This window comes from Mauremys reevesii, linkage group 5 (genome assembly GCF_016161935.1).
Source record: "Mauremys reevesii isolate NIE-2019 linkage group 5, ASM1616193v1, whole genome shotgun sequence".
Taxonomy (NCBI): Eukaryota; Metazoa; Chordata; order Testudines; family Geoemydidae; genus Mauremys; species Mauremys reevesii.
Window position 1 is genome coordinate 95,046,150 of NC_052627.1, and position 26,432 is coordinate 95,072,581.

Here is a 26,432-nt window from a genome sequence, read left to right on the forward strand (position 1 = left end):
AATGTCTGAGTATGTTAAGCTATTGTCCCTTTATGATGCACATAAAAATTCCTTATTTAGTTTCTTTTAACATCTCATTTTATGACTGTTTAGTAAATTATTATATTGAACATGAAACCAGATGCCAAACCAAACCAAACACCTCAGTACTTTCAGATTAGCAATTTGATTAAAAAGTAGCTATGCCACAGTCTCACTTATGGCATACAAGCCCAGTAATCTTGTTTGAAATGCATGGCATGTTTACTGGTCCTAAACCTTTAAATGTTTAATTTCTTACTGTATTGGGTGGGTGTTAGTGTGTACACGTACTAAAATAGCAGGGAAGCCATTGGTATTGGATCATAATTTCTCATTTTTCCTTTTCCAGTTTGAATAAGCCACAACTAACAGTAACATTTCTGCTAGTCCAGCAGTTTGAGGTATAACTCTCCGTTCCTTACTTTTTAGACACAGACTTATATTAGTGCCACACAGACTAGATGTTGTCTCACTCTTACTGTAAATTATCTACACACCAGAAATGTGTAATTGTGGAAATGAGCCTTCCACCCACCCTGGCCTCTGTGTTATGCTTTGTCAGAGCAGGACTCTCTGAGCCCCAGCTTCACTCCTTACAGCCATATTGGTTGCAAGTCTCCACCTCCCACCATCTTCCAGTACTGGTCAGCAATAGCAGCATGAAGGGGGCGAGGATTAGTCTGGAGCAGATTGCTCCTCAGGGCCATTTTAGATGCAACAGCCCTGGTCTGATGAAACACAACACGCTTATCAGACCAGGACAGCTTCTGGAAAATCCTTAAGTCCAGGACTTAAAGGTGATGGGGGAGGCTAAAGGAAAAGGGGTTGGCTGACTAGGGATTCTCTGGGCTGCCTGGAAGCCACCTGCCCAAGAATCCAGTCAACAGAGCGGTAGATGGGAAGGGAGTGTGACCAAGTTAGTGGAGGAGCTGGGCTGTCTGCTGCATATCCATGATCTCCCCCAGCACATTCCAAATTTCCATCACCACCACCAAAGCTCTTCCCTCCTAAGTATTCTCCTACTGCACAGATCTAATCCTTACAGAGCTCTAGCACCTCCTCCCAACATGCTCCCCTCCCACACAGCTCCTAGGTCCACTTCATCCCCAGCACTGCTCTGCCAAGTGGTGGATTTACCATCTTTGCCGTTGTCAAGAGTGGATGTCTTTCTGGAAGATACGCTTTAGTCAAACTCCAGTTTCTTGGCTCAGTACAGAGGTAACTGGGTGAAATTTAATGGTCTGTGATATACAGAAGGTCAGATTCCATGATTTAATTGTTTCTTCTGACATTAAACTCTATGGAGCTATGAATAGCATCCTCCCCCACCTACCCATACAGAGAGCACAATTCTGGCCATCTTTTTGCCCCACCTACTTACCATGCCCCCAGCTTATCTAACACTCTCCTGCGCCCCCCCTTCCAGCAAACTTTGGAAAGACAATATTGAGGGAGGAAATTTTGAGGGGCTCTAGGGAGTGAGCAGAGGCCATCCCCGCAGTGGTTGCTTTACCAAATCTCTTTTCTTTCATACAGTAATGTTTGTTATAACAGATGGGCGAAGCAAGAACTGCTGCACAAGCAGCTGGTTATACAGAGTTTTCTGGATGGGCTCAGGTTTAACTCTGAATGCAATCGAAGAAAAACTGCTCTTTTAAAAGCACACGTTTCTGATCACCCTCAACTCTCTACAAATCTCAGAGGGTGAAGATAATGTTTGCAGCTGAAGACAAGAATTTGAAAATCAGGCCACTTATTTAGGCATCTAAAAATTAACTTGGGAGCCTATCCACTTCTGAATATCTTGGCCTATGATTTTTTTCAAGAAGGAAGAATACCAGTGTAGCATGTTCACATACTGCAGGTGCTGTCTTTGAAAGATTATGGAAGGTTATCCGTTTATCTAACAACTAAACTGCAAGTTCAAGGGACTGTTCTGTTTTGCTGCCCCTAATCTCAGGCCTTCCTGACAGAAAGGGCCAAGGGATGTGCTAGCCACTGCTTCCCCCAGTTCCCATTGGCCAGGAACAGCGAACCGCAGCAAGTGGGAGCTGCGGGGCTCCGTGCCTGTGGACGCTCCAGATAAACAAACCGGCCCGGCCTGCCAGTGGCTTTACCCTGATGGGCCAGGTGCTAAAGATTGCTGATCCCTGGGCTATATGAACATGAAGTTCTTGAAAATGGAGAGTGTTAAGGGGAAAACCTGTGGCTGTGCCTGAGTTAAGTCTCTGCGCTGAAGACAAGCCCAAAGCCTCTTTATCAGGTGGAGATACAAGCATCGGTGTTTCAGATGCTAGGTAAGACATCGTGTTCAAGGCAGACACCACTGAAGCACTCTAGGCTGCGAACAGGAATGATAGGAATCTCTGATTTGGGGGCCTCAGGAGATCTCTGAAAAGCTCCACCCTCTTCAGGGAGACTGCAGTAATGTCTGCAGAAGAGAGATGCCAGCCAGTGCAATCAGGGCTCTTCTCTGAATGTTGAATCCTGACGAGGACATGAGACAAGTAATGAAAAAGCAGTCTCTGTGCTTTAAGAGAAGGTGACACGGCTATTAACTTAAAAACAGAACATGCCATTTGGAAGTAACTTTTGAGACTCTCAGAGCATGGAATGCTGAAAAGCAATAAGCCTACTGATGCGCTGAAAGAATCTCAACACTTGAGGAAAATGAGATCCATGATCTACAAGTGCACTGAAACCATCAATGAACTAGAAACGTGGCACCTGAAAAATCTTCCTTGAAATACATAGGAGCCAAAGGCTTTGGTGTTAAGGCATCAAAGAAGACATCAGCACTACAATGAGCCCCTCTAGGACATTTGGGAACTATAGGGGAACAGCTAAAATTAATAAGACAGGAATACCATTAGAGCCAAAATCTAGGAGTGGTGGGGGCTGGATCTAGCCATGTCTGAGTGTGGGTTGGGTGAGTTTTTTCTCAGAAAGGAACTGACATGGGATGTTTTAGGGCTTGTCTACACTGGCACTTTACAGCGCTGAAACTTTCTCACAAAGGGGTGTGAAAAAACACTCCCCTGAGAGCTGCAAGTTTCAGCGCTGTAAAGTGCCAGTATAGACCATGCACAAGTGCCGGTAGCTATGCTCCCCACGCTGGTAGCTATTCCTCTTGTGGAGGTATGTAGTGGGTTTTTTTGTGTGTATTTAGAGCACTGGGAGAGTGCTCTCCCAGCGCTGCGCTGTGACTACACAAGCCACGGTAGCACTTTAATGCTGCTAGTGAAGATGTGCCCTTAGAAGGCACCGAGATATCAGTAGAATGAGGCTGAACTACTGGTGCTTCAAAGACCCAAATGCCATTTTATACAAGGGAAGCGCCAGCCTGCCTCATGCTAGGGAGCTGAGTCCAAAGTAGGAATTTAGTCCTATGCCACCTTTCGAGAACATTGGGCTAGATCACCAGGGCTATCGTCCCTACTCTTGCAAAAATACCATATGACAGAATAACTTTCTTCCCATTATTAGCATAGATGCTAGTTTGCTCTTCTGTTCCAATAAGGAAGGAAGGTTCAAGTCTTTCCATTGCCTCAGCAGAATGTTTCAAATGGAGTAAAACGTTATTGTTAGCATATACTTTCTGAGATTTTCCAGATTGGGATTATCGTCCTTGAGACACTAGGTAAGAGGAAAATGTGGGGATCTGATAAACTTCATGTAAACCCTATCCAGAAGGGAAAAAGTCTTTAGAATCTGGCCTTAAAACTGTTGTAATTACCATTTCAGTAGGACTTGATGTGGAAAGACAGACTGTTACCTGCTGAAAATTCCAACAATCATAGGCCTAATGATCTCCTTCTTTAGTCCTGTGAAAATCCTAGAACAGTAGGTCTGAAGGGACCTCAAGACATTGAGTCCAGCCCCTAAAGTAAGTTTACTTGGTCCTGCTTCAGTGCAGGGGTCTGGACTTATCATAGGACTGGAAGGGATCTCGAGAGGTCATCTAGTCCAGTCCCCTGCACTAATGGCAGGACTAAGGCCTGGTCTACACTACGAGGTTAGGTCAAATTTAGCCATGTTGGGTTGATTTTTATAATGAATATGTCTACAAAACCAACCCCGATCTGCCGACCTAAATGGCTCTTAAAATTGACTGCTGTACTCCTCACTGATAAGGGGAGTAACACTAAAATCGACCTTCCTGGGTCGCATTTGGGGTACTGTAGCTGCAGCACTGTGCAATTTGATGGTATTGGCCTCTGGGAGCTATCCCAGAGTGCTCCAATGTGACCGCTCTGGACAGCACTTTCAACTCTGATGCACTAGCCAGATGCACCAGGAACTCTTGAATTTCATTTCCAGTTTGGTCAGTGTGGCGAGCTCAGCAGAACAGGAGATGGTGCAGTCCCAGAATTGCAAACGAGTTCCAGCATGCAGCAAACGGGAGACACTGGATCTGACTGCTGTATGGGGGGGGGAAGAATCTGTCCAGGCAGAACTCCGATCCAGCAGAAGAAATGCTGTTATATGTCAAAATTGCACAGGGCATGGTGGACAGAGGCTACCCCAGGGACACACAGCAATGCCACATGAAAATTAAGGGGCTTGGGCAAGCCTACCACAAGACCAAGGGTGAAGATTTTGTGGATGAGGAAGAGGAGGAGGCAGAGGAGAATGTGCAACAGGCAAGTGGAGAATCTGTTCTCCCCAGCAGCCAGGATCTTTTCCTCACCCTGGAGCCAATACCCTCCCAGGGCCTATTGTTCCCATACCCTAAAGGTGGAGAAGGCACCTCTGGGTGAGTACACATTTGTAACGACACTACTGGGGTTAGATGCAATTGTATTTAATGTTTGATTTTGCTCTGAACAGTTGGGATGCATTCGCAGCCGGTACAGCTACTGGAAAAATCTGTTAACATGTCTGGGGATGGAGCAGGAATCCTCCAGGGACATCTCCATGAAGCTCTTCTGGAGGTACTCTGAAAGCCTTTGCAGAAGGTTTCTGGAGAGGGCTGCCTTATTTTATCCTCCACTGTAGGACACTTTACCATGCCAAGCCAGTAGCAAATGGTCTGCAATCATTGTAGCACAAAGCATGGCAGCAAATGGTCCTGGGTTTTGGTCACATTCATGCAACATTTGGTCTTTATCTTTCTGTGTCAGCCTCACCTGGCTGAAATAGGGGAATTTTTGTAAGGGAACCGTAATCACCTCTGTTTGGTGATCCCCAACACATTAGATCCCGGGCATGCTTAGCTGTTTGCGCTTGGCTAAAAGGGATCATCCTGGAGAATAGCCGGGAGGGGTGTTGTGCTGCACATCCACCCCAAAACCGCGGACCCTCTTTTAAACAGCAAACCCAACCAGCATTGGTTAGGTTACTATGGGAAACCATTCCCACATGTTATGAACGTGGAAGAAGCCAACCCTATGTACCCTTTGGCTTACCATGACTGCCTGCAAACGGAATTCTGTTGCCCAGCCATGTGTGATATGTCACCGTACCAGCAGGCACTCAATATAAAAGGCAAAATGTGACCTTGTACCTAAAGCACATCTGCTGTATGCTGTGAATTGCTTCTTTCACTGTGAAAGTCTCCCTTTTGTTCTCAGAAATGTACCTTCTTAAAATCTACTCTCCCTTTTTTCCCCACCTGCAGCTGCAAATGTTTCTATGCTCCTCACCTGAACTCTGTCCCTGAGGCTATTACAGATTAGAAAGGAAAAAGCACTCGGGATTACATGTTTTCAGAGCTCATGCAGTCCTCCTGCACTGATAAGGCACAGCTGAATTCATGGAGGCATTTGGTGGCAGAGGCCAGGAAAGCATAAAGTGAGTGTGATCGGAACAACAGAAGGAGATGCTGAGGCTAATGGGGGAGCAAACAGATATGCTCAGGCATCTAGTGGAGCTGCAGGAAAGCCAACAAGAGCACAGACCCCCACAGCATCCATTGTATAACTGCCTGCCCTCCTCACCAAGTTCCATATCCTCCTCACCCAGAGGCCCAAGAATGTGGTCGGGGGGGGGGGGGGGCGGGGGAGGCTCCGGGCAGCCAGCCACTCAACTCCAGGGGATGGCCCAAGCAACAAAGGCTGTAATTCAAACAGCTTTGATTTGTAGTGTGGCTACAATAAGCAATGTGGCCTTGTCCTTCCCTCTTCCCCCACCCCAGCCCGTCGTTAAACCCTTTAGTAAAAGGTAGCCCAAGTGTACAGTCAGTGTTGTCAATGATCTCAAGTTTTTTTTAATAAATAAAGAATTAATGGATTCAGAACAATAAGGACTTTATTTCCTGTGGCAGCTGTGGTTGAAGGTGGGAGGGGGACTGGCTTACAGGGAAGTACATTTGCCAAAGGGGGCGGCTTTGCATCAAGGACAAACACACACAACTGTTACACCATAGCCTGGTCAGTCATAAAACTGTTTTTTCAAAGCCTCTCTGATGTGCAGCGCGCCTCGGTGTGTGCTTCTAATTTCCCTGGTGTCTGGCTGTTCAAAATTGACTGCCAGGCAATTTGCTTCAACCTCCCACCCCACCATAAATGTCTCCCCCTTACTCTCTCAGATATTATGAAGCAAGCAGCAATAACAAGGGAATATTGCTTTCACTGAAGTCTAACCTACTCGGCAAACTGCACCAGCACCCCTTTAAACGTCCAAAGGCACATTCTACCACCATTCTGCACTTGTTCAGCCTATAGTTGAACTGCTGCTTACTGCTGTCCAGGCTACCTGTGTACAGCTTCATGAGCCATGGGAGCAAGGGGTAAGCTGGATCCTCAAGGATAACTATTGGCATTTCAACATCCCCAATGGTAACTTTCTGGTCTGGGAAGAGAGACCCTTCTTGCAGCTGTCTGAACAGCCCAGAGTTCCGAAAGATGCGAGCATCACGCACCTTTCCCGACCGTCCCATGTTGATGTTGGTGAAATGGCCCTTGTGATCCACCAGTGCTTGAAACATAACTGAGAAGTACCCTTTGTGGTTTATGTACTGTTTGGCAAAGTGGTCCAGTGCCAAGATACAGATATGTGTTCCATCTATTGCCCCACCACAGTTAGTGGATGGCTTTGCTACAATGGGGTTCCCTATGACCTGCACATTTCCCAGGGTCACTACCCTTCTTAGGGCAAGCAATACCCTTTTGCTGGCTACTTGGATCACAGTAGATTTGCCTACTCCGAAGTGATTCCCAACTGACCAGTAGTAGTCAGGCATGGCAAGCAGTGGCGTAGCCAGGTTTTCAGTGTAGGGGGAGCAAAAAACATAAAGGTGCCCCCCCTTGGCTCCTCCTCTGGCCATGCCCCTTTGACTCCTCTGGCCATGCTCCCAGACTGGATTCTGCCCTTTTTTTCCCCCCTCCCTGCTCACCTTCCCTCCTGCGCTGCTACCTGTCCCTAGCTCCTGTCCCAGCGCTCGGCTGCACGGGCTGGCAGGCACAGCTTCCGCGCTGGCCTGCAGCCAGGGCGAGATCGCTGCCATCCGAGCGCCGCGGGAGCGCGAGCGCGCCGCCCCCGGGGTCCCGCGCGGTCCTCTCGTCGCCGGCGGAGCTCGCCTCCTGCCGACGCTCGCGCCAGGTCCACCGACGCGGGACGACCTGCCGAGCCTGCCGCGCGGTCGCTCCGCGGGCGAGGCCGGAAGAGGGGACCGCCGCGCCGCCGCGTCTTGTCCGCGGCAGGTCCGCTCCGGCCTCCCGACCCTCAGGCTGCGGGCGGGCGGGCTCCAGCCGAGCCGCCGCCGCCGGAAGCGGCCGCCCCAAGCGCCTGCTTGGCGCGCTGGTGCCTAGAGCCGCCCCTGCCTGCAGCCCCCTGGCTCCTCTGGCCCTGTGGCTGGCAGCACCAACGGGCAGGCGTCGCTTCCTCGCCGGGCTTCCGCTGCTGCCCCGCAGCTCCTCCGGCCCTGTAGCTGGCCAGCAGGCGCTGCTTCCGTGCCTGCCGGCCTGAGGGGAAGTGGCTGCTTCCACTGAACCCAGCCAGCTATGCTACTGATTGCAAGCTTCCACAGGGCTATCACCACTTGCTTCTCAACTGTCAGGGCAGGTGTCGTCATCTTGGTATTCCTGCACTTCAGGCTGGGGGAAAGCAACTCACATGGTTCCATGAAAGTGGCTTTACGCATGCAAAAGTCTTGCAGCCACTGGGAATCATCCCATACCTGCAACACTATGCAGTCCCACCAGTCTGTGCTTGTTGGCCGGGCCTAGAATCGGCGTTCCACTGTATCAACATGCCCCAGTGCTGCCATGATATCCCATTGCCACATCCTGTGCTTTCAGGAATGTCTGTGTCCATGTCCTCCTCACAATTGTCCTCGTGCTGGCGACTCCTAGCATTATCCTGCAGTATGTGCAGGACCTGGCATGAGCTGTTTACAATGCTAACAAAAGCAGTGTGCAGCTGAGCCCACTCCATGCTTGCTGTGCTATGGTATCTTCACGGATAACCCAGGAAAAAAGGCATGAAATGATTGTTTGCTGTTGCTTTCAAGGAAGGAGGGAGGGGAGACTGATGATGTACCTAAAACCACCTGCAACAATGTTTTTGTCCCATCAGGCATTAGGGGCTTAACCCAGAATTCCAATAGGTAATAGGTAATTACCTTTTACCTATTACCTTTATCAGGCATTAGGAGCTTAACCCAGAATTCCAATGGGCAGCGGGAACTGTGGGATAGCTACCCGCAGTGCACTGCTCTGTGAGCTGATACTAGCCATGGTATTGAGAATGCACTCTGCTGACCTAATGCGCTTAGTGGGGACATGCACAATTGAATGCATACAATTGCTTATTAAAGATCTAGGTCTATAAAATAGACCTAATTCTGTAGCATAGACATGCCCTAAGTATTATCTTTAGACCATCCCTGACAGGTGTATGTCTAACCTGTTCTTAAAGGGAGGGATAGCTCAGTGGTTTGAGCATTGGCCTCCTAAACCCAGGGTTGTGAGCTCAATCTTTGAGGGGGACACTTAGGTATCTGGGGCAAAATCAGTATTTCGTCCTAATAGTGAAGACAGGGCTGGACTTGATGACCTTTCGAGGTCCCTTCCAGTTCTAGGAGACTTTATTATTATAATAAAAATCTCCAATGATGGAGATTCCACAACCTCCCTAGGCATTTTATTCCAGTGCTTAACCACTTTGACAGTTAAGAAGTTTTTCCTAATGTCCAACTTAAACCTCCCTTGCTGCAATTTAAGCTCAGTGCTTCTTGTCCTATCCTCAGAGGTTAAGAACAACAATCTTTCTCCGTCCTCCTTATAACAACCTTTTATGTACTTGAAAACTGTTGTAATATCCCCTCTCAGTTGTCTCTTTTCCAGACTAAACAAACCTATTTTTTCAGTCTTCCCTTGTAGGTCATGTTTTCTAGACCTTTAATCATTTTTATTGCTCTTCTCTGGATTTTCTCCAATTTGTCTACATCTTTCCTGCAATGTGGTGCCCAGAACTGGACACGATACTTCAGTTGAGGCCTAATCAGCGTGGAGTAGAGTGGAAGAATTACTTCTTGTGTCTTGCTTACAATGCTCCTGCTAATACATCCCAGAATGTTTTGCCTTTTTTTTTTTTTTTGGCAACAGCGTTATGCTGTTGACTCATATTTAGCTTGTGGTCCATTATGACCTCCAGATCCCTTTCTGCAGTACTCCTTCCTCGAGTAATGGGCCTACCTTGTCCTTGGTCTTCCTCTTGCTTCTAATGTATTTGTAGAATGTTTTTGTTTGTTTTCTTGTTACCCTTTATGTCTCTAGTTAGTTTGATCTCATTTTATGCCTTGGCCCTTTCTAATTTTGTCCCTACTTACTTGTTTGTTTATATTCATTCTTCATAATTTGACCTAGTTTCCACTTTTTGTAGGACTCTTTTTTGATTTTTAGATCATTGAAGATTTCCTGGTTAAGCCAGGGTGGTCTCTTGCCATACTTCCTATCTTTCCTACACAGTGGGATAGTTTTGCTCTTGTGCCCTTAATAATGTCTCTTTTTTGAAAAACTGCCAACTATCTTCAATTGTTCTTCCCCTAAGACTTGCTTCCCAGGGGATCTTACCTACCAACTCCCTGAGTTTGCTAAAGTCTGCTTTCTTGAAATCCACTGTCTTTATTTTGCTGTTCTCCCTCCTACCATTCCTTAGAATCATGAACTCTACCATTTCATGATCACTTTCATCCAAGCTGCCTTCCACTTTCAAATTCTCAACCAGTTCCTCCCTATTTGTCAAAATCAAATCTAAAACAGCTTCTCGCATAGTAGCTTTTTCCACCTTCCGAAATAAAAAATTGTCTCAGATATATTCCAAGAAGTTGTTGGATAATCTGTGCCCTGCAGTTGGGAATCTGTGCCCTGCAGTTGAAGTCCCCCATCATCACCAAATTCTGTGCTTTGGATGATTGAATGACTTGAATATGAGATCATTAGGGCTGTGATTGCTGACATCTTCAGCAGGTAACAGTCTGTCTTTCAACATCAGACCTTATTGAAATGATCATTATAGAAGTTTTAAAGGCCAGATTCTGCTTCTTTGGACAGCCATTGGAGCTTTGTAAAGAATGAAGGACTGAAATCTATGTATGTTTTAGGTCAGAAAAAATTGGTATCCTTTTATATGTAAAAAGTGGGTTTTATTAACGCCACTAAAAGTTTACAAAAGTTACATATTGATGTGCCTATCTTTTAAATAGTTGAATGAAGTGGTAAGGTTTTGGTATCCAAAAACATTTATTAGATGTAGAGTACAGTAATGTGTATATTTGTATAATATTTGTCAGAGGCTCTTATAGCTCATCAGGACCAAATATAGTGTCCCTCCATCATTTTAATGCTCAATTTATTACAATAGTTCATCATTTTTGCTTTTCAGCATAGATTCATTGATTAATATGGATATTCCTCAAACTTTATTTACATTTACTCATATTCAACTTGTATGTTTTACTCACTTTCACATTAATTGTATTAGTTTGATTTTCCAGTAAATCAAATTAGGATCGTACTGAGTCCTCAGTCTGTGAGAGTAGTGACATTAGGCATGAATGAATAATTTACAAGCATAAGCACGGCCATACTGGACTGGACCATTGGTCCAGCTTGTCCAGTATCCTGTCTCTGACAGTGGCCAGTGCCAAATGCTTCAGAGGAATGAGACTAATGATTTTATTTTGGATGAAGAGATTTGCCAACCTCATTATTTCCTTTCTGTAATTGTTTTCTCTTTGACTTTTCTGCAATTTTGGCTACTCTGATAGTGCAGTATATCTGGCTATATATCCTAAATCTCAGTATTTTTGGACATTACCAAGGTTCGTCCTTGCCCATCTTGAGAACAATGTTTCCAAGTCTTTAAAGGATTCTCTGCCAAGCCTACTTTGTTCCTTCAGGTGGTTTCTGTAGATATTTTGGTGCGTTTGGAACACTAAAGTCAGTGATATTTATTTTACCTAAAGAAGGGCTTTTACAAGTTGGATAACTTGTGTTCTTCTCTTTCCTCCGCAGCACAACACATTCTCCCTTTTGGCCACAGATTGGTCCCTTTCACAAGTCATCAACACTTACTTGCCTATACCCGACAAGCTTCTTATCTGAGCTACTCAGCCTAGTCAAGAAAAGTACTAGAGTTAGCTAGGGTCATTGTCCTTCATTGGCCATGTAGATGACACCACCAGAGTTAATATTCATCATGACAACCAATACATTCTCCCAGGTAGCCTCTGGGAGCTACTCAGTGCTTCATTTGTGCCAGGTCTGAGCCCAGGCACCTCCTAGTCTTGCCATGTCAGTTATGAAATTTAAAAAATTGCTTGCACCCCGGCACTTCTTTCATTACAAATTAAGCACTGGAGCTACTAAGTTATCTAGGCCTCTGTATGGCTCTCATCACTTGTATCTGAGTGCTGTGATACATCCTAGTCTAAATCTGTACCCTGGGTATTAATATTATGGGCATAGTAATTGTGTCCCTAACTTGGTCTGACCTTTACCTCTGCCAAACCGAGGACATGATCCTTTCATTTTTCAACTAAGAAAAGAGCCACCTAGCTTAATCCAGGCCCAGAGACTCTATATGTATGAGTTTTCAGAACATTCTGGTGGAGAAAGCTATACATCTGCAAAGTTAAATATGGTGAATGGTTCAGATAAAATCAAATACTACCCTCTACCATTGATGTACTAGCCCTGAAACATCCTGTACCTCCACATTTCTCTCAAATTACAATGGTGCACAGATTACTTATGCAAAAAGATTATAATTAGAAAACTTGAACAGTGGTCTATCAATGCCTTTGAGGCATGCAGTAGTCCAGTTAGTACTTAATGCTGCAGATCAATAATGTTACAAAGTACTGGCTGGACTGTATTTTTATTTTATGTACAGTACAACTATGTACGATAAAATGGTGCAAATTGCACGGATGGATAATCTCATAATAATGGACAAGAGACAAATGTCCATTTCATCTTCCGCATCTCCTAGCAACCTTCAAACAATCTACTACTAAGTATTGTTTATGAGAGATGGTGAGATTAAATGAGTTGCACTGCCATGGCTTTTCTTATATCTCTTGGTTAGATCCCCAAAGATAGTAATGGACAATTACTTCTCCACTTGCAGAGATCCACAGGTTTATTTCTAGTTTCCCCTCCTCTTCGATACATTGATTTACTGCTAGGGGAAATAATAGGGTGCTTTGAGCTCAAATATCTGCAATATACAGGTGATGCTAATACATGTCTTTGTCCTTGATGCAAATAAGCTCCTAGAGGAAGGGCACCTGGCTCAATTCAACCCTGGTAAGGCTGAGCTGATGCTGGCAGAAGTGACCACAGTCACTATTGTAGGCATCTGCCCCTCCACTCATCAAGGTTGTACAGAATCTTTAGGTCAGCCAGACTCAATTGTTGCTCCTAAATGTTCTGAAAAGCAACAGGAACTAGAAACACCACCTTTCATCTTTGGCTAGACAAATGCAACCGTAATCAGAATTATAACACTGTGTGTGTAAGTAACATGCACACAAACATATATTACTGGTACATGTCTTCCTATTCATTAAATAAAATACTGTTTTACTGTTCTACTAATGTGAACATATATATTTTACTTTCACAAGTAAATGGAGAGAGAAACAAACCTATAACAAAAGCCAATAAATTCTGACAGACAACTCGTGGTGTATCCCTCCAACATATTTTAAAATCTCACTGTTTATTTTAATAACCTTACATTAACATTAATGTTGCATTAGAGGAAGACTTTTTGTATTATTTTTATGTAATTATAGAAACACTGAACTATGAAAACACTAATGCATTTATAAATTGGTGTTGGGTGGCCCCTATTTGTATTACTGTTGGATGTCTCAAATCAGTTTTTTCCAGAACAATCTTAAAATGTGGATTAGGCTGGTTAAAGGATTGCCCTACAAACCAGGGGGGACCCTTAGAGTATATTTATAGAAATGTACTGTACGCTGAAAATTGGGAATGAAGGATTTTATAGTGAAACAAAAGAGTCAGGCATGCAGATATGATGAGACATGGGGGGATTCTTGGGAGAAGGAGAAACACACCCACCCACGCAGATTTAATGCCTCTTATTGTTTCTGGTGCTCAGATACCCGCTTGCTGGCTACCTAAACGTTCTTGCTGTTTTCCTTTCATCGCTGTAGCCAGGCCCCACAGCCTGGTCTTTCCAGGATCCGGCAGTGCCGAATTTAGCTGCAAAACTAGCAGCGAACACAGGGCGTCGCCCCCCTTCCCAGGCAGAGGACTCAAGTGAACCATGTTCCCAACGCTTCGGGTGCTGCAGCTCCTTCTGCGCCGGGCGGTGGCGAGGGAGGAGGGACGGGAGGAGGAGCCGGAGCTGGGGCCAGAGCCGCAGCCGCAGCCACAGGCCGGAATTGTTTCCTGGGCTAAGCGCAGCAAGCTGGGAAAGCGTTTCCGGAAGGCTGGTTACATCCCGCAGCTGATTTTGGACGCCCCTGGCGTGGGCGAGAGGAGGGAGCAGCCCCAGCGGCGGGAGGCGCAGGGGTAAGTGTGGCGAGGCGGAGCGCAGCGGCCAGGTGCGCTCCGGCTCCCCTTCGCCTGGCCTCGCTGGGCTGCGCTCGGCGCGGGCGTGGGGCGAGCCGGGGAAGGGCAGGACGTGCCTGTGGGGCTGCACCCGCGGGAGAACGTGGGCTCCGCTCTCCGCCAGCCGCAGCTGCTGTAGCAGCGCTGCCCCGTGCTCGGCGGACGCGCCTCGCTCACCGTCGCGCTCCCTGCAGCGGCTGTGGGCGCAGGGCGCGCCCGGGGTCGGAGAAGGTATCGGTGGTGCGGGACATCACCGGCTCTGTGCTACCAGCCCCACGCACTGGCCGCCTCTCCCGGCCGTCAGCTGAGGGGTAGGGCGGGAGCCGCAGCCCCTGCATGTGTGTGCGCGCAGCAGAGGAGCCGGGCAGAGCTGAGCTGTCCCCGGGGAGAGGATGCTGGCTGTGGTGATGTGAGGGCAAGGGAAAGTGCGGGGCTTAAACAGCAAGGGGGAGCTTGGGCGCTGTGGGTATGAAATGAGGGGCAGAAGGAAGTGAAAGGGATTTCCAATAGACATGGCTTTGTAGCTCACGTTCTCCTCTCCAGCCTTATCCGTGCGGAGGCCCACAGGGAGAGGAGCGGGGTGTGATGAGTGTCTGAGGACCGAGAGGTGGTGCAGCGCGCACACACTGTAGAAGTCATTTGAACAGTGAATGTAGAAGAAAGTGACCCCTGGAAGCTATATATATATATATATATATATATATATATATATATATATATATATATATATATATATATATATTAATTTGTGGAATTTGGCTTTTCCTTTTATTTAAAGAAGACGCAGTTTATAAGATAAGTTTTAAGTAATTTCAAAATCTTGGCTATTGTAAAAATGCTACGGTTTTATTTATCCAGCATATAGGGCCTGAACCTGCACCACTGAAGTGTATGGGATTTTTTTGTCATTGTCTCCACTAGATCCTTCTAGCCCTTTATATTTTTCAAAGCATTTACAGACTTTTAAGAGATGTTTTTATGAAACAGTAACAATTGCATAATGGACATGCATTGAAAAGCCAAAAACAGACACAGTGGTTCTGACATTGGGTTGAACTTGTTTAGAAGTGAGAGATAGGGATCACAAAGCTTGCATTTTTATGTAATACAAAGAATGACGTTAAAATTGTGTTAAAAGCCTCAAACTTGTGAAGGCAAAGCAATTACTCACTACACTAGTCATAAAGTACAATAACCACATACACAGTAAATCTTAGTAATTCACCATGAGTTCTGCAAATGCCATAGGATTCTAAAACCCAGATAAGGATACATCACTTTTAGCTGCTGCTGGCATTGTATGTCCTCTAGAGCCATGTCAACATGTTATAAATTTTAATTCTAGATCTGATATTGTCATCATTCTGGTGTCGCTCATGCTTTAATTATTTTGAATGCATCAGACTTAGCTGATGATGTTGTACTAAAAACTATTTTCTGTATATGTAACACAATCTTTTTAAAAACGAGAAGGTAGCATATTTCAATAAATAAGAGTCCATAGTAGTGAACATTTCACAACATCATTGTGACAAGTCTTTTAACTTCCTTGCATGGAAAAACAATTTTAAATAAACCATACAAAAATCCAAGTAGTTTCTATCTATCATTTGAAGGAATGAGGTTTATTTTTTTTTTTAAACGGGTGAAATTAAGATGAATAAGGTATGGACTATTCAGGAAGAATAGTTTTATGGTGAGTTGAGAATTGAGAAGAATTCTCAATCAGTAAAGCAGCTCAAGCAAATGTGGCATTCCGAATTTGGGAGACAACCAGGATTAGATCAAAATAGCATAGGTAGCATTCCCAGTGATAGCGTCAGAGCAGCTAGAAGAGAGCTGTAGTAGAGAGAATAGATTAACAGATTATAGCATTATATATGTTTCAATAACACTGCTGATGAAGCAAAAAAAAAATAACTGCTTAAATCCAAGGGGGAATTTCACATTCACGAACTGCGCTGCAAAAACATCTGTTAGTCTATAAGGTGCCACAGGATTCTTTGCTGCTTCCCAGTGATAGGACACAGAACTTGAAGTCAGGAGACCTGGCTTCTGTTTCTCAGATTTATGGTTGACTACATGAGAAGCCAGTCACGATGAGAATGGGATGTGGCCCAATCTTGTACTTTTTAAGAGATGACTTCTGCTGTCATTGAAGTCAGTGCTTCCCTAAGGAGTATGGAATAGGACTCAGAGTAGTCAGATTCAATATTTGAATTAGAGTAGGAATTTAGGAAGCTTGTAAAGAAAGAACTTCTATACTTGAAATGGCATGAAATAAGGGTTTCAGCAGAGGCAGGGTCAAGGTGAAGATTAATTCTGGCATTTGGTCTGTAGATGGTGATAAGCTGACTGACTCATCAGTCTTGCATCACCTTTATCTGTCAAATGAGGAATAAGGATGAATCAAAGTCTTTTGGACTTGGAGACAAAGTGAAGTTCCACGTTGATAATGTACAATAGCAATACTTATTATAGTGCAAACAGGAGTTCTCACAACAAAATTTATGGTGGCCTCAAAGTGCAGCCACCAACTGTTGCTGGTGGCCTCGTTGACAATTTTAACTTTAGGAAAAACAGATATGCACATACACATGTCCAAATCATTGTAATTTATTGACTCTTTTTGCAGACTCAATAATAAAAATAATGTACGATTATCTATTCTTTACTGGACCTAAACAGGATGAAAACACAAAGTGCTCTTGCAGGTTCTTGTCTTTTTTGTTGGTTGTTTTGCATTTATTTATTTATTTTAAAGACTTGCTAGCTAGTAAGTCTGTGGCTGTGAAAAGTAATATTAATAAATATTACATTTCACAGCAGACTTACTCAGTCCTGGCAAGCCTGGGGACAAATTAAACCTTGGATGGGGAAGTCGGTAGGTGGGATTCGGGGGGAATGTATGATGGGCTGGCGGAGATAGTGGGAGCCAAGGGCAATGGGGGAGTGAATCCCGTAGCTGGGGGTTGGAGCCCCATGGCCAGAGCCTGCTGCCCACCTGCCGTCCCCAGGAAGGTGGGGATCTCACTAGCTGCCTGCTCCAGCATTTGTGTCTCCAGAGGGGAGCAGGGTCCAACCTCTGCTGGTGGCCCTGGGGGAGGGACCACTGCTTTGGAGTCCTGACCCACAGTTTGAGAACCACTGGCATAGACATTGGACCAATTTTAAAAATGTATAGTTATGTTTGCTTTAGTAAAATTATTTTGAGATGTAGATTTGTGGCATGCTTAGTAGCCACTTCCAAAAAATATCTTGGTAGTTGGAATTTTTTTCCTCGAAACTACTGAGGAATTGGGCATAGCAATACCTAATTGCATGGAAACTTCTTTTTAAATCAAAACTATGTGCAAAGAGGTGACTTGGAATGGTAAACTTCCTTATGTGCCCTTATAACTTGTTGAACTGACTTAAAAATATAAACAGGGAAAAATTTAAAAACTTGTTTCCAAATTGACTTTTGGGTACCAGCTTCTTATAAATCCCGGTTCACTTATAAATTCCTGAAAAGAGAAATCTGTGTAATGTAAAGGTCAACCACCTTTCTGTGCTGTGGTGCAGATATTGTTACTAGAACAGGGGTGGGCAAACTTTTTGGCCTGAGGGCCACAGTGGGGTTGTGAAACGGTATGGAGGGTCAGGAAGGCTGTGTCCAACCCCCCCCCCCCCCCTGCTCCTTGTCCCCTGACTGCCCTTTTAGAATGTGGCCCTGCAAACATGGGCGGAGGACTCAGGAGGAGCAGGGGCAGCCACGCAGCCAGAGAGAAGCAGCGGTTTCCCCTTCAAACCGCTGCTTCTTTCCGGCCAGCTGCGTGGCCGCCCGGTACTCCAGCTGAGTCCTCCGCCCACGCTCCCCCCACCCGCACCCCCCACCAGTGCCCCTGCCCCTACAGTGCAGCCCCTCCCCACCGCGGGGGGTGCTCTGGTGCTGAGCTGCCCGAGTGCCTGGCCCTGGGTCCCCCTGTTGTTGGGGGGGCCCATGTCAGGGCACCCTGTGTTCACTTGGAAATCTGCCCCTGAACTGCGCCACCTGGCTGGAGCCAGTCACACCACCGTTCTGCCGGCATGGCGAGCGGAGGCTGTGGGGGACGGGGGACAGCAGGGGAGGGGCCGGGTAGGCCCACCTCTGTACTAGAAGATGGCAGAGATAATAGTAAAATCATCATAAATTTTGAAAAAATTCCATTTGAATTTTTGCTTGTGGAATTTATATCAATGCCCATAATTCAGAGAAGATGAGACAAGTTATCTAGAATGATAGGTTACAGTGCTTTAATAATTTTTATAATACACCTCTACCCCGATATAACCAAATAGCCTCAGGAGCCAAAAAATCTTACCACGTTATAGGTGAAACCGCGTTATATCAAACTTGCTTTGATCCCGCCCCTCTGGAGCACTGCTTTACCACATTATATCAGAATTCGTGTTATATCGGGTCGCGTTATATAGGGGAAGAGGTGTAGTTTCTTTTGTCCTGAAAGGGCTTAAAGCACTCTCTAGTTTTGGTATAAACAGGATTCATATACCACTGAAATGCAGCCCTCTTTGGTTGGAATGCAGTAAACATTTTGGGGTGGCAACAGTACATGCCAGTTGTTTGGCGGGGGGAGGGGGAATGAATCAAAACTATATGAAGAATTTTAGGGATGCACTTACAGTGAAATTTGACCAAGACATTGCAAAAAGTGCCATTTGATGAAGAGGACTTAGTTTTACATCTCTGAAAGATCCTGGGGTGCTGGTTCAATAATATCTTAGGAGCTGATCTGCAATTGAACCTGTGATGTGGACCCCTGTGAGGGCCCCACTGAAGTCTGTGGGACTCCCTATGCGTGCAGCAGTCTACTTGCACAGATCAGACTGCAGACTCTAGACCTCAGTGGGAAACAGTGCCGATGCTGAATCACCAGCTTGGTTACTTGCAGCACTGTGGGCTGTCCTTGGAGGTTGCTTTTCCAGGTTCTAAAAGGCCAAACCCTATTTAATTTATGAGATCTGAGGTTGCATAGCTCCAACTTTTAGCACATGCTGTCCGTGTTTTGCCAATTACACACTTCCATTTGTAGAGTTTTATTAAAAATTTGCCAAGCTATTTTGTCTACTCTGAAAACATATTTTTGTCTACTTGTTCAGTAGTGAAGGCTACTGTCGAAACCAACTTTGCATCTCTGTATAAAAGATTAATGAGAAGAATTATTTTTTTATATGCAGTCTATACATGAATTAGGATGATTAAGGGGACATGGTCTACCCATTAAATTAGTGGTCTGAGCTCAAGGTTTGATGCATTTATACATGTCTTGGAATTGGGGTAGATAAACTGAGTAGGCTATAGTTTACTCTGGGGAAATTATTTATGAATATAAACTATTGGATCTAATTTTAGTATATTGCAACAGTAATAATATTTGATAGAGATTTGCTCATTTCTAGTGACTAAAAAATTATTTAGCTCCAACACTCTTTAAAACAGAGGCTTCCTAATGTGGGCCATGTTTTGATTTGGACACACTATGAACTTTTCCTGCAGTGGTAATTGTCTCCAAGCAAATCTTTGGGTGAGCCGTACAAATATACTGTCATATGTCACGTGACTCCACTGCTTTAAAATTATTGTGTAAAATCTCACTGCAGTACTGGTCTGATCACACCAAAACACAGCAGTCATTTACCAGTTTAGATTCATCCACTGGTTCTTGTTAGTCAGAGAAACTAAACTGTACTGTACTGTTTGTTTGTTTTTGTTTGTTTTCCTTTTGTCTTCTCTACTATACTGTAGTATGTTTTAGGTATCTCCCACAGACAAAGCAGACTTACCTGCCCCATGGTAAAACTCTGATTTTTGGAAACTGTAGGTGAATTTTGCCATGATGATATGCTTTTGAACAGTTTTCCAGTTGACTTTAAAACATAGGTGCAACTGAATTTTAAAAAAAGTCACAAAAGAACATTTCCAATGCTTTATTTATTTATTTATTTTATTTATTTATTTTTAAATGTAAGATTTTTCTAAAACAATTACACCTGGTATATTTTTGATGCTGTCACTTTAAAAATATGTGGTTCACAGAATTTTATGTTGAGTAAAGAATAATTTTTCATATGTTTATTAGCTAGGAGTGGTCTCTTTTTCTGCACTCCATATAATTATGGAGTATAAGTGAGCATACTTAATTTCCAAAGGGAGAGAAACTGGTAGATGTTAAATGATCTGTAAATTTGTTAATCCAAAAATTGTGTTTTAATTTGTTTTTAACAGCAGAAGAGACTAACTCTTCAAGTTTTTACATATAGTATTTTGATAATGTCTATTTGTAGAGGCATGCTGTTCTTTTGTAGCATTCACTGACAAGAACGCTCTCCAGGCAGTCAGTAGACATTAAATTGTAATAATTTGGCACCACTAATATTGGTAGGAATTAACTAACCCTTTATCTGAAACCTCTCAAGTATAATTTCTTAAATGGTGGCAGGAGATACTATAGAGTCCTTAATAATCAACTGCTTAGTTCATAACTTGATAATGAACCGTTCTGTATATTAATGCATATCTTCATATAAACAAACAACCTAAAACAGTGATTTGGTAATATGGCAAGTGATTTGTTACTAGACACCATTTGTTTGACTCTATTTTAATGATAATACATTATTTACTTCTATGAAATAATGCTTCTTAGCAAGGTACTGTATTGAGTGGCAGTTGGGAAACTGCCCATGAGTTGTGCAGAGGCACAGAAAATATGCTGAAAAAAGAATGGGTCTGACTGGGGAGAAAGGTAAGTGGAGAAGTGTGCACTTGCATTGGAAATTAAATGCTTACCTGATTATTTTCCATTATGTTGTGTTTAAATCCTGATTTAAACTTCACAAAGTTTATTTAAATGACTAAGCGAATGCAGGACATTTTAATTGCCATTCATTACCTCACTAAGGAGTATTAAACAGGAGCTCTGATGGGATATGTAAATAGAGCCTCATCCAAAGCCCACTGGAAACAGTGGAAAGACTCTCAGGGGGCTCATGGGAGAGGGGGGAGAATAAAATATAGATATAACTGAAACCTGGCTGGTTGCAATAAGAAGGGTATTAATAAAAATATTAAACTTCGGATATTTATGTTGCCTCAAAAGTGTCTTAGGTGCTTTATAAAAAAAAGTAGGAAGGCAAGGTCTAATCTATCTATGGCACTTGTACTGCACCAAACTCCTTAGCATCTAGGTGTAAAACATGTTACCGCAAGGAATTTACAATCTAAATAGGCAACATATAGATGATGATGGCTACATCATCAACCTGACACTACGAAGCCGGAACAGACCAGCACAAGACCAAAATAACTGGCAGAACTGGTGGATGCCTTGTGCACAGGGGGGTGTGGGTCTCCCAGAGGATAAAGAGAGATGATGAAGGCTGGGGAATGGGATGTAGCAGAAAGCAAGTGACTGAGTAGTAAAGATGAATTTCTTTTTAGTTTTCTGTGTTGCTGGAAGGAAGAACAATTAACAAAATACATCACCACAAAAATAAAGTGGAACTAGCAATATGTGCGTCAGACTTTAGTGCTTAGTCATTAGCTTTTTGTTACATCCCATCCTTCATCTAAAATGTATTCATTTAGATTGTAAAATCCTCAGGCCAGAGACCACTGTCAGGGTTGTCAAAAGTGCCTATAGGCTCCTCAGTCCTTATTTAAATGACTATGTTGAGATATCACAAACCCATTTTTGAAAATGTTGGATCTTTCTTCCTGTCCACAAAGCATGTTGTGCTGGAAATGTGCTATGTGACCAATAATAATGGAATTATTTGTCGGGAAAAGGAAGATAGGTAAAAGAGAGAGGCCGGCTGTGCTATAAGTAAGATATATATATGGGGTCATTAGCAAACTTCTGTAATCCCCAACTTCAGAGCTGTCTCCCAAATTATAAGCAATAAAACTGCTTTTGGGTTTTATTTCTTCTCTTTGAAAGGCTCCCTCACATTTTTTTTGCCATCTGATAGTTCAAATAAACACAACTAAATTGTTAAACCTCTTATATTTTCCCCTTCCACTAGGAAACTTTGACAGCTTGCTCCCAACCTATTAAAATACCTGGGGAAAATCCTGTTGTTGCTTCTTAAGGGTTGGGGTCCCATATGATATGGTGGAGGGGAGGACAGTGTAGTGGTTATTGGGGATGTAAATATAGTTTTTAAAAGTACCTGTTTAAACTATTAACATATCAGTTTATATCATTAACAAGTTCAGCCAGCAGAAGGGGAGGAGGTATTTATACACTGAGAGGAAGAAGTGGCATGTTCAGAGGGGCAGGGTGACACAGTCCTGGTGCAGAGTGCAGTGGGCTGTTTAACCGCTTAATATTTTACATCCCTAGTGGTTAAGGTGGACTTTACGGCGGAACCTTCCCCACCTTTTCCCATGGGCATGACATAGACTAATGCTATGTACGTATGCTTCCTGTACTCCTTTCTTCCCTATTGTTGATGCAGGCCTCCCTTCTCCTTCCTTTCATTGCAGAGGTTTCTCTATCATGTTGAAATCACCACATTTTTGTTATATCCTGTAAGACAGGGATTCTCAAACTTCACTGCACCATCACCCCCCTTCTGACAACAAAAATTACTACATGACCCCAGGAATGGGGACAGAAGCCTGAGCCTGCCTGAACACCCGTGATCCGGGTGGGGGAGCCAAAGCCCAAGGGCTTCAGCCCCAGGTGCGGGGCCTGTGACCTGAGTCCCACCACCAGGGATGGTAGGGCTCAGGCTCTGGCTTTGGCCCTGGGACCCAGCAAGTCTGTCAGCCTTGGTGACACCCCTAAAGTGGGATGGCGACCCCCAGTTTGAGAACTGATGCTGTAAGACATTGCTCTAGAAAATAAGTTCTCAGTATGGCTCAGTTGCCATTCACAAATGCCTCCATCCTCTGCAGTTTGCCTGGACTAGAGTAGTAGCAGGGTAGTTCTCTTGTCAGCTTGGTAAAGATCTGGAGTTTGGTGTAATGGGAGACTCCTCTGGTGGTGACGGAAGGGAAGCAGATTGTAGGATGACAGCCTGAAGCAATTGCTTTTTGAAAACACATACACATGTGCTGACCTTTATACATGTGAGTACTTCCATTGAGTGAGTTAGGAAAGCAATGGGGGAACCCTCAATAGAAAAGTTCTGTTTGGGACAACTTTCAGCTGTCAGGTTAAGCATCTGTGTACGTGTTTGCTGGAATGGGAGTGTAGCCTTTTTCTAGGAAGAGCCATCTGAGTCTCTGGAGAGAAGGCATGTGGCCTGGCTGGCTTGGTCCTGTGTCTGTCCTCCTGTAGTCTCGGGGTGAGAGTGAGGCTTGGTCTACACTACAAACTTATGTTGGTATAACTGCATACTCATGGGTGTAGAATATCCTAATCCCTGGTGTAGACCATGCTATATTGACAGGAGGGCATCCCCCATCGACAAAGCTGCCCCCTGTCAGGGAGGTGAAGTACCCACGCTGATAGAAGTTCTCCCATCAGCGTGGGTGGTGTCTTCACTAACAACTACAGCGGTGCAGCTGCACTGTAAGTGTAGACAAGCCTGCGTGAGAACTGTCTTCAGTAGTGCCATCAAAATCCTCCTGACAACCAGAGCTCCTGGCTCTGTGTGGTTGTGCAGGTGTCCCAGAATGCTTTGTAACTGGGTTATTGATATGTTAGAAAAAGTGGCATGTTGTAGGCTGCTAATCACTTGCTGTAGTGGGGTGGTTGATTAGAGTGAAACATCTGCTCCCCCTGGTGACCAGTGGGGAGAAGACATCAAGGACCTGATTCTCTGTTTGCCCTGCCTCTGTGAGATCATTTACACCAATGCAGAAGGAGTGAATTTTGAGTATAAAACATCCCCAAATCAAAATAGCAGAATTTTGTGCTGTCCTTGAATTGGCGTAAGTGAACACATGAGGTGCAGGGCAAGGGGAGATCAGTCCCAAGATGGTTTGGAGGGCAACAGAGTAAGTAGACCTTTGACAGGCTGGTAGGCCTTGAGCAGGTAGGGAGAGTAGCTGAAGAGAACACAATTTTCTCCTGATTGACTGCCACTGTCTCCATAGTCCTTTGATTGCACATGGGCAGTTAAGTATTAAATAATAATTAGTATTATGGTAGCACCTAGAAGTCCCAGTCAGGGAACAGGGCCCCATGGTGCTAGGCACTGTACAAATGCATAACAAGGAGACAGTTGCTGCCTGTAGAGTACAGGGTAGTGTACTAGTCCTGCCAGTGGTGCTTACAGGGTCAAAAGGATGGAAAGAGTTGTGTGTGTTGTAGTTGTCGCAAGCACAGAGCTTGCTTAGTAGGACTTCTGAGTGTGCGGGAGGATATAGTTGTCCTGTCTAGATGCAGGGTGTCTGGCAATGAAGGTGAGGAGTCTTAAAGCCTCAGACTTATATGATGACACATAAACCACTTCCTTTAGGCCTTGTCTACACTGCCACTTACAGTGCTGAAACTTTCTTCGATCAGGGGTGTAAAAAAACATCCTCCTGAGCGATGCAAGTTTCAGTGCTGTAAAGTGGCAGTGTAGACAGTGATACAGTGCTGGTAGCTATTCCCCTTCTGGAGGTGGTTTTATTACAGCCTCCCAGCGCTGGAGCTGCAACTACACAGCCACATTAAAGCGCTACCGTGGCATCGCTTTAACGTCAGTTATGGAGACATACCCTTATACCAGCCCTGTATGTAAGAGCAGATGTCTTATTGAAAGAGGAAATCTGGAAATGGTGGACTAAGGTTGGGAAGGTTTCCTGTGTTGTTTGTAAGAGTTGATATGTGAAATAATTTAGTAGGTAACAATAAAATATAGTCAAGTAAAGAGAAAAATAATGAATTCTTTGAGAACATATGAAGCCAACGGGCAAGATGACAATAGATATTTGAGGGACCAGAAACTTAGTGAGAAATGAGGATGATGTTTCTCAAGGCGTAAATGAATTACTTGTCATCATATTCCCACAAGAGGTGGAAGGTGACTTCTGAAAGAGTGATATGTTTTCACGGTACACAGGAAGAAGAATTAAGTGCAAACTGAACAAGTAAAGCAGATAGAACTATTAAAAGTTAACTGTGCCAGATGACCCGCATCTCATAATTTAGAAGGCTGTAACAAGGGAAACTGTACAGCCTTTGGTGAGGACTCTTGATATTCACAAGGGACACAGGAAGTACCAGATCAGAAGGTGACTAATATACTAGTTCCCATCATTAAGAAAGGAACTGGGTGGATCCAGTTAATTGTAGAAGCCTCACCTCAGGAAGGATATTTAAAATGTTGATAAAGAAATTGAAAACACACATAGATGTACATAGTTTAGTTGAACTGTGCAGGAAACGACAGTGGGCATGGATTTATATAAGAAAGATCATGCCTGATATACGTAGCCAAAATCTTCTGTTTAAATCTAGACTATTTAAACTAATGTAACTGACTACAGAATTTGAGCTTTGTTTTTGTTAGAAAAAAAATAAAACATTCAACATAAGTTTTCTGGCCTTTACGAAAACATTTTTTACTCTCCCACAACAAATTATTTTACAAAGTCACAGAGGCATTGTATATAGAGGAATTATTGACAATATCAAGAGGAGTTTGTTTTCGTTTAACTTAACTTTTTTTGGAAGGGTAGGAATTTTGAGTTTGGGAAACCCATTTGGATTACCAGTGATAGCAAAAATGTTCTGTTGAAGTACAGGAATAGTGTTGGACCCATCAATAAGGGAGTGGATTTCAGACAACTTAAATACGCCTATGAAAATGTCACATACAGTCTATAAAATAAACTGTTAAAATTTGAAGAAATCTGTAATTTATTCTTAAATTAAGGGAGAAGAATTATCAAGTATAACAACAAAAATGGTTGAAGGTGGAACATGGGGTTCCTAAATGTATTTGAATATAAGTAATCTTAAAAAAAAAAAAGTTTTACTCCTCCTCCTCTGATCAGTCTTTTTCCTTGTATAAATGCAGGGGATTAGGATAAATTTATTATATATAATTAGGGCTTCTGATTTTTGGTTTTAATTGATAAACCACGAAAAAATACCTGTGATACAATAAATAAGTAGATAAATAAAAATGAAATTTGTGTTCAGCCAATAAACACTAGAAAAAACCCAGAAATGGTTACTTGCATCTAAGGGCTTGTCTACATGGAGCAGTAATGCAGTCTACAGGGGTATGATTTCTAAAGATAACTGATGTATTGCATGTTAAATGGTCCATGTAGACTCTGGTAGTGTGCACTATTGTGTTTTATAATGTGCATTATTCATTACAGTGTATATATAAAGAGAGCTCTGAAACCCCACTTTTTTTTGACGTCAAAAATTGCTAAAAATACACCCC

The 26,432-nt window shown here is 43.8% G+C and overlaps 1 protein-coding gene across 6 annotated transcripts in view; it reads left to right on the forward strand.

The window, feature by feature from the left end:
• Positions 1 to 13,845: 13,845 nt before the first annotated feature.
• Positions 13,846 to 26,432, forward strand: part of APBB2 (amyloid beta precursor protein binding family B member 2) — a 291,641-nt gene continuing 279,054 nt past the window's right edge. For 4 of the 6 annotated variants that reach the window (XM_039541018.1, XM_039541029.1, XM_039541025.1 and 1 more), the window contains exon 1: positions 13,849 to 14,015. The gene's annotated coding sequence lies outside the window, so the exon portion shown is untranslated. Of the gene's footprint in view, positions 14,016 to 26,432 lie in introns of all 6 variants that reach the window. The other 2 variants (XM_039541016.1, XM_039541019.1) reach the window with 2 other exon arrangements.